At 41.8% G+C, this 11,105-nt stretch overlaps 1 long non-coding RNA gene across 1 annotated transcript; it reads right to left on the bottom strand.

The window, feature by feature from the left end:
* Positions 1-409: 409 nt before the first annotated feature.
* LOC141378852 (uncharacterized) lies at positions 410-6,066 on the bottom strand. The gene is made up of 2 exons (XR_012394369.1): positions 4,489-6,066; positions 410-4,392 (listed from the first exon to the last, which is right to left on the bottom strand). It is a non-coding gene; the product is annotated as an uncharacterized lncRNA (long non-coding RNA).
* Positions 6,067-11,105: the final 5,039 nt, after the last annotated feature.

Consider the following 11,105-nt stretch of genomic DNA (forward strand, 5'->3'; position numbering starts at 1 on the left):
AGACTCTAGGAGGCAGATAAACGTTTGAACATTTATTGTGAATTGTTTGCATGAATGAGAGTTCGTTACAGTCCTTTCATAAAGTTCTTTGGCGTAAGCCCCGTCTATAGTGCAGAACTCTGGATGAGCTGGCAGATCCTGCCTGAAGATGAAGGCAGGGCGAAGCCAACCCCCTGAGTGGAGACGAGGCCAACCTGGTGGTGGTGGTGATGGGGAGGATGGAGGGAAACTTCCGCAACGTCACCTGAATACAGCGAAACAGATTGTTTAGATGAGCTTTTATACATGGCTTGCTTGGTTGTTATAGGCTGACGAGAAAATTATTATGAATGACGTGACATCTCAGTCTTCCTGGTAGAACCTTCGCTAAAGCTTTCATTTCTACCAGAAAGACTCTAGGAGGCAGATAAACGTTTGAACATTTATTGTGAATTGTTTGCATGAATGAGAGTTCGTTACAGTCCTTTCATAAAGTTCTTTGGCGTAAGCCCCGTCTATAGTGCAGAACTCTGGATGAGCTGGCAGATCCTGCCTGAAGATGAAGGCAGGGCGAAGCCAACCCCAAAAAGGCAAAACTGTATGGTTCAGTTTTGTAGCAATCCTAAAACAGAATGACAATAGATGAGATATCTTACATTGTATATTCATGCAAATCGCTCAAGGTAAAATGGAGATTAAATAGTGCCCTGACGGGCAGAGAGGTATATAAGAGATCCAATATGAAGATAAAACGAAGCACGCGATTAGGCTAGTAGATGCTAGAAGCCCTAATGAAGATAAGAGAGAGAGAGCATACCCCGCCGGGTAGAGGAGAGAGCATGCCCTGACAAGCATAAGAGAGAGAGTGTGCCCCGACGAGCAGAGGAGGGAGAGAGAGAGAGAGAGAGATTGCCCCGATGGGCAGAAAAGAAGAAGCGTTCCCCGACAAGCAGACGAGAGAGTGCCCAGACAGGCAGAGGAGAGAGCGCATGCCCCGACATGCCAAGGAGGGAGAGAGAGAGAGCCCCAACAGGCAGAAAAAAGCATGCCCGATGGGCAGAGGGGGAAGAGAAAGAGCCCCGCCGGGCAGAGGAGAGAGAGAGTGCCCCGCCGGGTAGAGGAGAGAGAGAGTGCCCCGCCGGGCAGAGGAGAGAGAGAGTGCCCCGCCGGGCAGAGGAGAGAGAGAGTGCCCCGCCGGGCAGAGGAGAGAGAGAGTGCCCCGACGAGCAGAGGAGAGAGAGAGAGAGAGTGCCCCGACGAGCAGAGGAGAGAGAGAGTGCCCCGACGAGCAAAGGAGAGAGAGAGAGAGAGAGTGCCCCGACGAGCAGAGGAGAGAGAGAGAGAGAGTGCCCCGCCGGGCAGAGGAGAGAGAGAGAGAGAGTGCCCCGACGAGCAGAGGAGAGAGAGAGAGAGAGAGAGTGCCCCGACGAGCAGAGGAGAGAGAGAGAGAGCCCCGACGAGCAGAGGAGAGAGAGAGAGAGTGCCCCGACGAGCAGAGGAGAGAGAGAGAGAGTGCCCCGACGAGCAGAGGAGAGAGAGAGAGAGTGCCCCGACGAGCAGAGGAGAGAGAGAGAGAGTGCCCCGACGAGCATAGGGGGAGAGAGAGAGAGAGAGCCCCTACGGCAGAGGAGAGAGAGGTTGACTCGACCAGCAGAGGAGAGAAAGATTGCCCCGACGGGTAGAGGAAGGAGAGCGTGCCCCGACGGGCCGAAGACATTGAGAGCGTGCCCCGATGGGCCGAAGACATTGAGAGCATGCCCTGACGGGCCGAAGACATCCGGAGTGTTCCCCCACGGGTCGAAGACATTCGGACCGTACTCACACTAGGTACAGTTGCCTTGAACTGGGCCAAAGCACGATTGACCCCCTTCCCGTCTCTCCTGACAGCCCGCACTCACACCACGAACGGGCCTCGGAACACTTACGTCATCGCTGCTGCGCTGTTCAGTGAGAAGCGCTCTCACTCAGCCACACAGAGGAGATTTCTCTAGTTATATTGTGTCAGTCGTTTGATATGCAGTGACATGCAGTCAAATATTTCACCAAACAGTCCTTAGGGATGCGGTGACACGCAGTCAGATATTTTGCCAAACAGATCCGCCACTTTTGGCGCTCAGAAACAATCATAAAGCTCTCGTGCTGCTGCTGCAGGAATGAGGAGGTCTGCTGAAGGTGCAGAGCTGTCGTGCAGTGAGAAGTTTGCGTCTTTAATAAATCTACTGCAGTTTGCGTTCACTGAACAGTAAGATTGAATAATAAATCCATATGAAACAATCACTTAAAAGTCGCGTCTCGCTTTCAGTTTCTGGCTTTGGCGCGTTTCACACTCACACACAAGCGTACCGCGCCAAAGCCCAATGAACCGCGCTCAGGCCCACCTCTTCCAACCGGGCCAGGGCCGGCCAAGTGAACCGTGCTTGAAGCAGATTCAGCGCACTCACACTTTTCGAACTATCCGGAAATGGGCCTGGGCACGGTACGGATGGCGTAGTGTGAGTAGGCCCTCAGAGCGTGCCCCGACGGGCCGAAGACATTGAGAGCGTGCCCCGACGGGCCGAAGACATTGTGAGAAGGAGCCCCATTGGGCTTGCGGTGCGAGAAGGAGCCCCATTGGGCTTGCGGTGCGAGACGGAGCCCCATTGGGCTTGCGGTGCGAGACGGAGCCCCATTGGGCTTGCGGTGCGAGACGGAGCCCCATTGGGCTTGCGGTGCGAGACGGAGCCCCATTGGGCTTGATCGGGGTTACCTTGTATGAAACCCATGAAATTAAGGATCTATTGTGATTTACAACAATTAAAGTCTAGCTGTTTAGCAAATCTGAGTAAATATTGAATCCCCTGAATTATGATTGGGTCCTGTCTGGGGATAATAGTAGGCAATGACTACCCCCAAAAATAAAATACCAAACAGTTAAGATTTTCCTTGTTGGGATTTTTATATAGACGATAAGTTGTAGCCCAGGCCTGTCCTGCTGATGTTTTTATATGGTCGATTACATTGCTTTCGTTCTTCTAAAAATGTGATAGCAATATCGGTTAGCTTACTCTGCAGTCACATTCTAAACGCTGTTGTACATGAGAGAGCAGAGACAGCAGTACGTTGAGCTAAACAGAACTTGGGGATTTAGGTTATGAAAATTTCAGTATGGTATAATTTAGAGCTGCACAATCAATCGAAAGAATTCGAGAGAGTGTGCCCCGACGGGCAGAGGGAGAGTGTGCCCCGACGGGCAGAGGAGGGAGAGTGTGCCCCGACGGGCAGAGGAGGGAGAGTGTGCCTTGACGGGCCAAAGACATTGAGAGCGTGCCCCGACAGGCTGAAGACATCGAGCGTGCCCCGACGGGCCGAAGACATTGAGAGTGCCCCGACGGGCCGATCAAAGAAAATGCGAGACGGAGCCCAGTTGGACTTGCCGTGCGAGACGGAGCTCCGTTGGGCTTGCTGTGCAAGACGGAGCCCTGTTGGGCTCAATTAATCGGAAAGAAATTGCGATCTCAATTTGACCACCAAGACTCTTAATGCAGCATTTCTACGATTCTGCCAAACCTATTTTCAAATTTAGGAGAGAAGCAAAGGCGGCTGCACGAGTCTTTTCATTGTTTCACACACGTTGCTTAGCGACATGGACACCTCCGAATTATGGGAATCACACATGACGCGAGCTGCTGATTGTGCGGTTGCATGCCCTAGTTAATGATTGCCGTGCGTGCGTCTACTTTAGTGAACGAAACTACATATGCTGTGAAAAACGGGTAATAAATTTGTAAATAATATTCAGTTTGTGGCACAGAGTGATCGTTTGAGAGCTACGAGCGAAGTACGAACAGCACTCAGCAGTGAAAATGAAACCGAAAGTGCACATTATTTAAATAATCATATTGCATTTTAAAGTTATGATTGCGACAAGTCTTTTTTGTAGCGAACACCGTTTTGCATGAAAATAAATTCATTCATTAAGAGACCTCAATATTTCTGTAAGTGAACATGACAACGAGAGCAGCTAACCTCTTGAAAGCATGTAGCAAGTATGGCACCTGTAGCCTACCTTCATTCTTGTTAAATAAGGATTAGAGAGTTAGGTGCATGCATACACAGATCAAGATCAATTACAGTGATACAGCGCTAAATCACATTATATACGATGATACATAAATTAATCGCATTATGCTTATGTAAGGAAAGTTAAATTGTGATGATACCGAAATTGCAATATTGAACAGTTATGTCCATGAAAAAGTGCTACTATAAAGGGTCACATTAAATGCAGATGAAAGGCAACGATAAGCCATGGTTAAAGAGGCCGCAATAGACCTAGCTATATGGAAGAACCCGATGGACCATAGAAACTGGTAATCCGAGATGTCGTGTAACGCGAAGTGCCATAAAACCCAACTGGACCACCACCACCAGTAGCTGCAAAGACAACACATGATGATTATTACTTGAAATGAAAGAAAATGTTTGAAACTTAATGTATGTATTGGACTCACGTTAGGCTGAAAAATGTACCTGTAACATCTTGGTTTATTGAAACAGCATATCTGCTCAAGGAGTGAACTTGCACTGGTCTTACGGTTCGTTTACAATTATGCCATCGATTTGGTTCGACCCGATACTATGGTACGTCAGGGTGCATTGATGATGCTTTCCACACGATTATATTTTAATTCATAGCACAACAAGTATAAAAAGATTTATATTTGTACGTGTTATTAGTAATACGAGTTGTCATTTAATACGAACAGTCGGAACTGTACTCTAAAAAAGACAAACGAGCATGTACATGGCAACATTAGCATTCATAGCAAATAAACGAAAGCGAATGTCCTGCTTGCTTTGAGCTTTATCGAGTGAATTCGCGGGGTTTTTTTTTTTTTTTTTTTTTTATAATATATACACACACACACACACATACACACACACACACACGTATATATTAAATAAAGAGTTTGTAAAAGACGTTTTGGCCCCAACGTTCTTCCATACTGGCTCAACGCGTAAACTGTCCTCGACGGAAAGGGCTGCGATTGGTTCTAACGGCTGGCGCTGTTCGCCAATGAATGACACTGATAAAGTTTAGCGGCGATTACAGCAGATCAATGATAAACACGGAGAAAACTCGCTATGTTATGCATTCACAAGTAAAGCTCTTTAACGGCCGTAAGGAGAGGAAACGTCACGTTAACAAGTCAAAGGGCAACAGTCTGAGAAATGGAGTTTATTTCTCAATCGCAGTGAAATGGAGGCTGCAAGTTAACGTTACCTGTAACTCCGCGTCAGCGAAGGACTGCCCAGCAGACACTCGTCTCGCACGGTAAATGATGCTCAATTTCTGTGTTTTAAGTTACAGTGTTTTACAGAAGCTCTCGTTCGTCTTCCTACCATAGTATCCTACCGTGACAATGATCGGTTTTGATTTAACGTTAAAGCTGAACCGATACCGTATTGTCTGCGTCTGCATCACGGCTCTAGCTTTATGGTATAAGACTTGTTTAAAAAATGTGGATTCCAGCTAGGAAAACATTTAGAACGAAATGATTAGAGGCCATAACGTTAGATATGTGCTCTTTCAGACATTAACTTGCATATCATAATTCAGTGACTTCATATGACGTTAATGAAACAAGAGTTAGACTTACCTCATGCAGACTATGTATACACGTAACGATTTAAGGTAATAAACAGAGTATACCGAGATGGAATGGCAGATGAAGATGGCGTGAAATCCCAATGAAGCAGATTGAGAGTGTTTAACCTGGCTGTTTTCGGTGAAATTCCATGTTCATTTTGGTCTCCAGCTATGAGGTACATTTTTGCGAGTAGGAGCTAACGTTAGAAGTGCTAAAAGCTAGTAACCTTAACCCGATGCAAGGATATTTAAATGTACGATCGGCGGATGACGAAAGCGAAATGGTGAAATCAATCAATGGCGAAAATGAAGTGATTGACGAAGCTGTTAACCTTCAACTTTGAGCTGTTACGTGAACACGAACAGAGAAATGAACAAACTTATGAGACGTAAACGACGTTGGCAGTCCAAACTTCCGCACCGTGACCGAAACTTCCGCAACGTCACCTGAATACAGCGAAACAGATTGTTTAGATGAGCTTTTATACATGGCTTGCTTGGTTGTTATAGGCTGACGAGATAATTATTATGAATGACGTGACATCTCAGTCTTCCTGGTAGAACCTTCGCTAAAGCTTTCATTACTGCTTATTTTGACCTCTGCTGGCTGAGTAAAGCTCATTTTCAACGTCCAATGCAGAATGTGATAAAACCAGATCCAGCTACTAAAATGCATCATTCTTTTTGTTTTAGACAACATTTCATGCACTGTTAGACATGTTAAAGCAAGTTGCAAGTGAAAATCTATGTCTCTGACTGAGTTTGCATTACTGCTTATTTTGACCTCTGCTGGCTGAGAACAGCTCATTTTCAACGTTCAATTCAGAATGTGATAAAACCAGATCCAGCTACTAAAAAGCATTTTCTTTTTGTTTTAGACAACATTTCATGCACTGTTAAATATGTTTAAGAAAGTTGCAAGTGAAAATCTATGTCTATGACTGAGTTTGCATTACTGCTTATTTTGACCTCTGCTGGCTCTGAAAAGCTCATTTTCAACGTTCAATTCAGAATGTGATAAAACCAGATCCAGCCACTAAAAAGCATTTTCTTTTTGCTTTAGACAACATTTCATGCACTGTTAAATATGTTTAAGAAAGTTGCAAGTGAAAATCTATGTCTCTGACTGAGTTTGCATTACTGCTTGTTTTGACCTCTGCTGGCTGAGTAAAGCTCATTTTCAACGTCCAATGCAGAATGTGATAAAACCAGATCCAGCTACTAAAATGCATAATTCTTTTTGTTTTAGACAACATTTCATGCACTGTTAAACATGTTAAAGCAAGTTGCAAGTGAAAATCTATGTCTCTGACTGAGTTTGCATTACTGCTTATTTTGACCTCTGCTGGCTCTGAAAAGCTCATTTTCAACGTTCAATTCAGAATGTGATAAAACCAGATCCAGCCACTAAAAAGCATTTTCTTTTTGTTTTAGACAACATTTCATGCACTGTTAAATATGTTTAAGAAAGTTGCAAGTGAAAATCTATGTCTATTACTGAGTTTGCATTACTGCTTATTTTGACCTCTGCTGGCTGAGTAAAGCTCATTTTCAACGTCCAATGCAGAATGTGATAAAACCAGATCCAGCTACTAAAATGCATCATTCTTTTTGTTTTAGACAACATTTCATGCACTGTTAAACATGTTAAAGCAAGTTGCAAGTGAAAATCTATGTCTCTGACTGAGTTTGCATTACTGCTTATTTTGACCTCTGCTGGCTGAGAACAGCTCATTTTCAACGTTCAATTCAGAATGTAATAAAACCAGATCCAGCCACAAAAATGCATCATTCTTTTTGTTTTAGACAACATTTCATGCACTGTTAAATATGTTTAAGAAAGTTGCAAGTGAAAATCTATGTCTCTGACTGAGTTTGCATTACTGCTTGTTTTGACCTCTGCTGGCTGAGTAAAGCTCATTTTCAACGTCCAATGCAGAATGTGATAAAACCAGATCCAGCTACTAAAATGCATCATTCTTTTTGTTTTAGACAACATTTCATGCACTGTTAAATATGTTTAAGAAAGTTGCAAGTGAAAATCTATGTCTATCACTGAGTTTGCATTACTGCTTATTTTGACCTCTACTGGCTGAGTAAAGCTCATTTTCAACGTTCAATTCAGAATGTGATAAAACCAGATCCAGCCACAAAAATGCATCATTCTTTTTGTTTTAGACAACATTTCATGCACTGTTAAACTTGTTAAAGCAAGTTGCAAGTGAAAATCTATGTCTATGACTGAGTTTGCATTACTGCTTATTTTGACCTCTGCTGACTCTGAAAAGCTCATTTTCAACGTTCAATTCAGAATGTGATAAAACCAGATCCAGCCACTAAAAAGCATTTTCTTTTTGCTTTAGACAACATCTCATGCACTGTTAAATATGTTTAAGAAAGTTGCTGGTGAAAATCTATGTCTCTGACTGAGTTTGCTTTACTGCTTGTTTTGACCTCTGCTGGCTGAGTAAAGCTCATTTTCAACGTCCAATGCAGAATGTGATAAAACCAGATCCAGCTACTAAAATGCATCATTCTTTTTGTTTTAGACAACATTTCATGCACTGTTAAACATGTTAAAGCAAGTTGCAAGTGAAAATCTGTCTCTGACTGAGTTTGCATTACTGCTTGTTTTGACCTCTGCTGGCTGAGTAAAGCTCATTTTCAACGTCCAATGCAGAATGTGATAAAACCAGATCCAGCTACTAAAATGCATCATTCTTTTTGTTTTAGACAACATTTCATGCACTGTTAAACATGTTAAAGCAAGTTGCAAGTGAAAATCTATGTCTCTGACTGAGTTTGCATTACTGCTTATTTTGACCTCTGCTGGCTGAGAACAGCTCATTTTCAACGTTCAATTCAGAATGTGATAAAACCAGATCCAGCCACAAAAATGCATCATTCTTTTTGTTTTAGACAACATTTCATGCACTGTTAAACATGTTAAAGCAAGTTGCAAGTGAAAATCTATGTCTCTGACTGAGTTTGCATTACTGCTTATTTTGACCTGTGCTGGCTGAGAACAGCTCATTTTCAACGTTCAATTCAGAATGTGATAAAACCAGATTCAGCCACAAAAATGCATCATTCTTTTTGTTTTAGACAAAATTTCATGCACTGTTAAACTTTTTAAGCAAGTTGCAAGTGAAAATCTATGTCTATGACTGAGTTTGCATTACTGCTTATTTTGACCTCTGCTGGCTCTGAAAAGCTCATTTTCAACGTTCAATTCAGAATGTGATAAAACCAGATCCAGCCACTAAAAAGCATTTTCTTTTTGTTTTAGACAACATTTCATGCACTGTTAAATATGTTTAAGAAAGTTGCAAGTGAAAATCTATGTCTATGACTGAGTTTGCATTACTGCTTATTTTGACCTCTGCTGGCTCTGAAAAGCTCATTTTCAAAGTTCAATTCAGAATGTGATAAAACCAGATCCAGCCACTAAAAAGCATTTTCTTTTTGCTTTAGACAACATTTCATGCACTGTTAAATATGTTTAAGAAAGTTGCAAGTGAAAATCTATGTCTCTGACTGAGTTTGCATTACTGCTTGTTTTGACCTCTGCTGGCTGAGTAAAGCTCATTTTCAACGTCCAATGCAGAATGTGATAAAACCAGATCCAGCTACTAAAATGCATAATTCTTTTTGTTTTAGACAACATTTCATGCACTGTTAAACATGTTAAAGCAAGTTGCAAGTGAAAATCTATGTCTCTGACTGAGTTTGCATTACTGCTTATTTTGACCTCTGCTGGCTCTGAAAAGCTCATTTTCAACGTTCAATTCAGAATGTGATAAAACCAGATCCAGCCACTAAAAAGCATTTTCTTTTTGCTTTAGACAACATTTCATGCACTGTTAAATATGTTTAAGAAAGTTGCAAGTGAAAATCTATGTCTCTGACTGAGTTTGCATTACTGCTTGTTTTGACCTCTGCTGGCTGAGTAAAGCTCATTTTCAACGTCCAATGCAGAATGTGATAAAACCAGATCCAGCTACTAAAATGCATCATTCTTTTTGTTTTAGACAACATTTCATGCACTGTTAAACATGTTAAAGCAAGTTGCAAGTGAAAATCTATGTCTCTGACTGAGTTTGCAGTACTGCTTATTTTGACCTCTTCTGGCTGAGAACAGCTCATTTTCAACGTTCAATTCAGAATGTGATAAAACCAGATCCATTCACTAAAAAGCATTTTCTTTTTGTTTTAGACAACATTTCATGCACTGTTAAACATGTTAAAGCAAGTTGCAAGTGAAAACCTATGTCTCTGACTGAGTTTGCATTACTGCTTATTTTGACCTCTGCTGGCTCTGAAAAGCTCATTTTCAACGTTCAATTCAGAATGTGATGAAACCAGATCCAGCCACTAAAAAGCATTTTCTTTTTGTTTTAGACAACATTTCAAGCACTGTTAAATATGTTTAAGAAAGTTGCAAGTGAAAATCTATGTCTATTACTGAGTTTGCATTACTGCTTATTTTGACATCTGCTGGCTCTGAAAAGCTCATTTTCAACGTTCAATTCAGAATGTGATAAAACCAGATCCAGCCACTAAAAAGCATTTTCTTTTTGCTTTAGACAACATTTCATGCACTGTTAAATATGTTTAAGAAAGTTGCAAGTGAAAATCTATGTCTCTGACTGAGTTTGCATTACTGCTTGTTTTGACCTCTGCTGGCTGAGTAAAGCTCATTTTCAACGTCCAATGCAGAATGTGATAAAACCAGATCCAGCTACTAAAATGCATCATTCTTTTTGTTTTAGACAACATTTCATGCACTGTTTAACATGTTAAAGCAAGTTGCAAGTGAAAATCTATGTCTCTGACTGAGTTTGCATTACTGCTTGTTTTGACCTCTGCTGGCTGAGTAAAGCTCATTTTCAACGTCCAATGCAGAATGTGATAAAACCAGATCCAGCTACTAAAATGCATCATTCTTTTTGTTTTAGACAACATTTCATGCACTGTTAAATATGTTTAAGAAAGTTGCAAGTGAAAATCTATGTCTATGACTGACTTTGCATTACTGCTTATTTTGACCTCTGCTGGCTCTGAAAAGCTCATTTTCAACGTTCAATTCAGAATGTGATAAAACCAGATCCAGCCACTAAAAACCATTTTCTTTTTGTTTTAGACAACATTTCATGCACTGTTAAATATGTTTAAGAAAGTTGCAAGTTAAAATCTATGTCTATTACTGAGTTTGCATTACTGCTTATTTTGACCTCTGCTGGCTGAGTAAAGCTCATTTTCAACGTCCAATGCAGAATGTGATAAAACCAGATCCAGCTACTAAAATGCATCATTCTTTTTGTTTTAGACAACATTTCATGCACTGTTAAACATGTTAAAGCAAGTTGCAAGTGAAAATCTATGTCTCTGACTGAGTTTGCATTACTGCTTATTTTGACCTCTGCTGGCTCTGAAAAGCTCATTTTCAACGTTCAATTCAGAATGTGATGAAACCAGATCCAGCCACTAAAAAGCA

The sequence above is a fragment of the Danio rerio genome, chromosome 18 (assembly GCF_049306965.1).
Source record: "Danio rerio strain Tuebingen ecotype United States chromosome 18, GRCz12tu, whole genome shotgun sequence".
NCBI classification, from domain to species: Eukaryota; Metazoa; Chordata; class Actinopteri; order Cypriniformes; family Danionidae; genus Danio; species Danio rerio.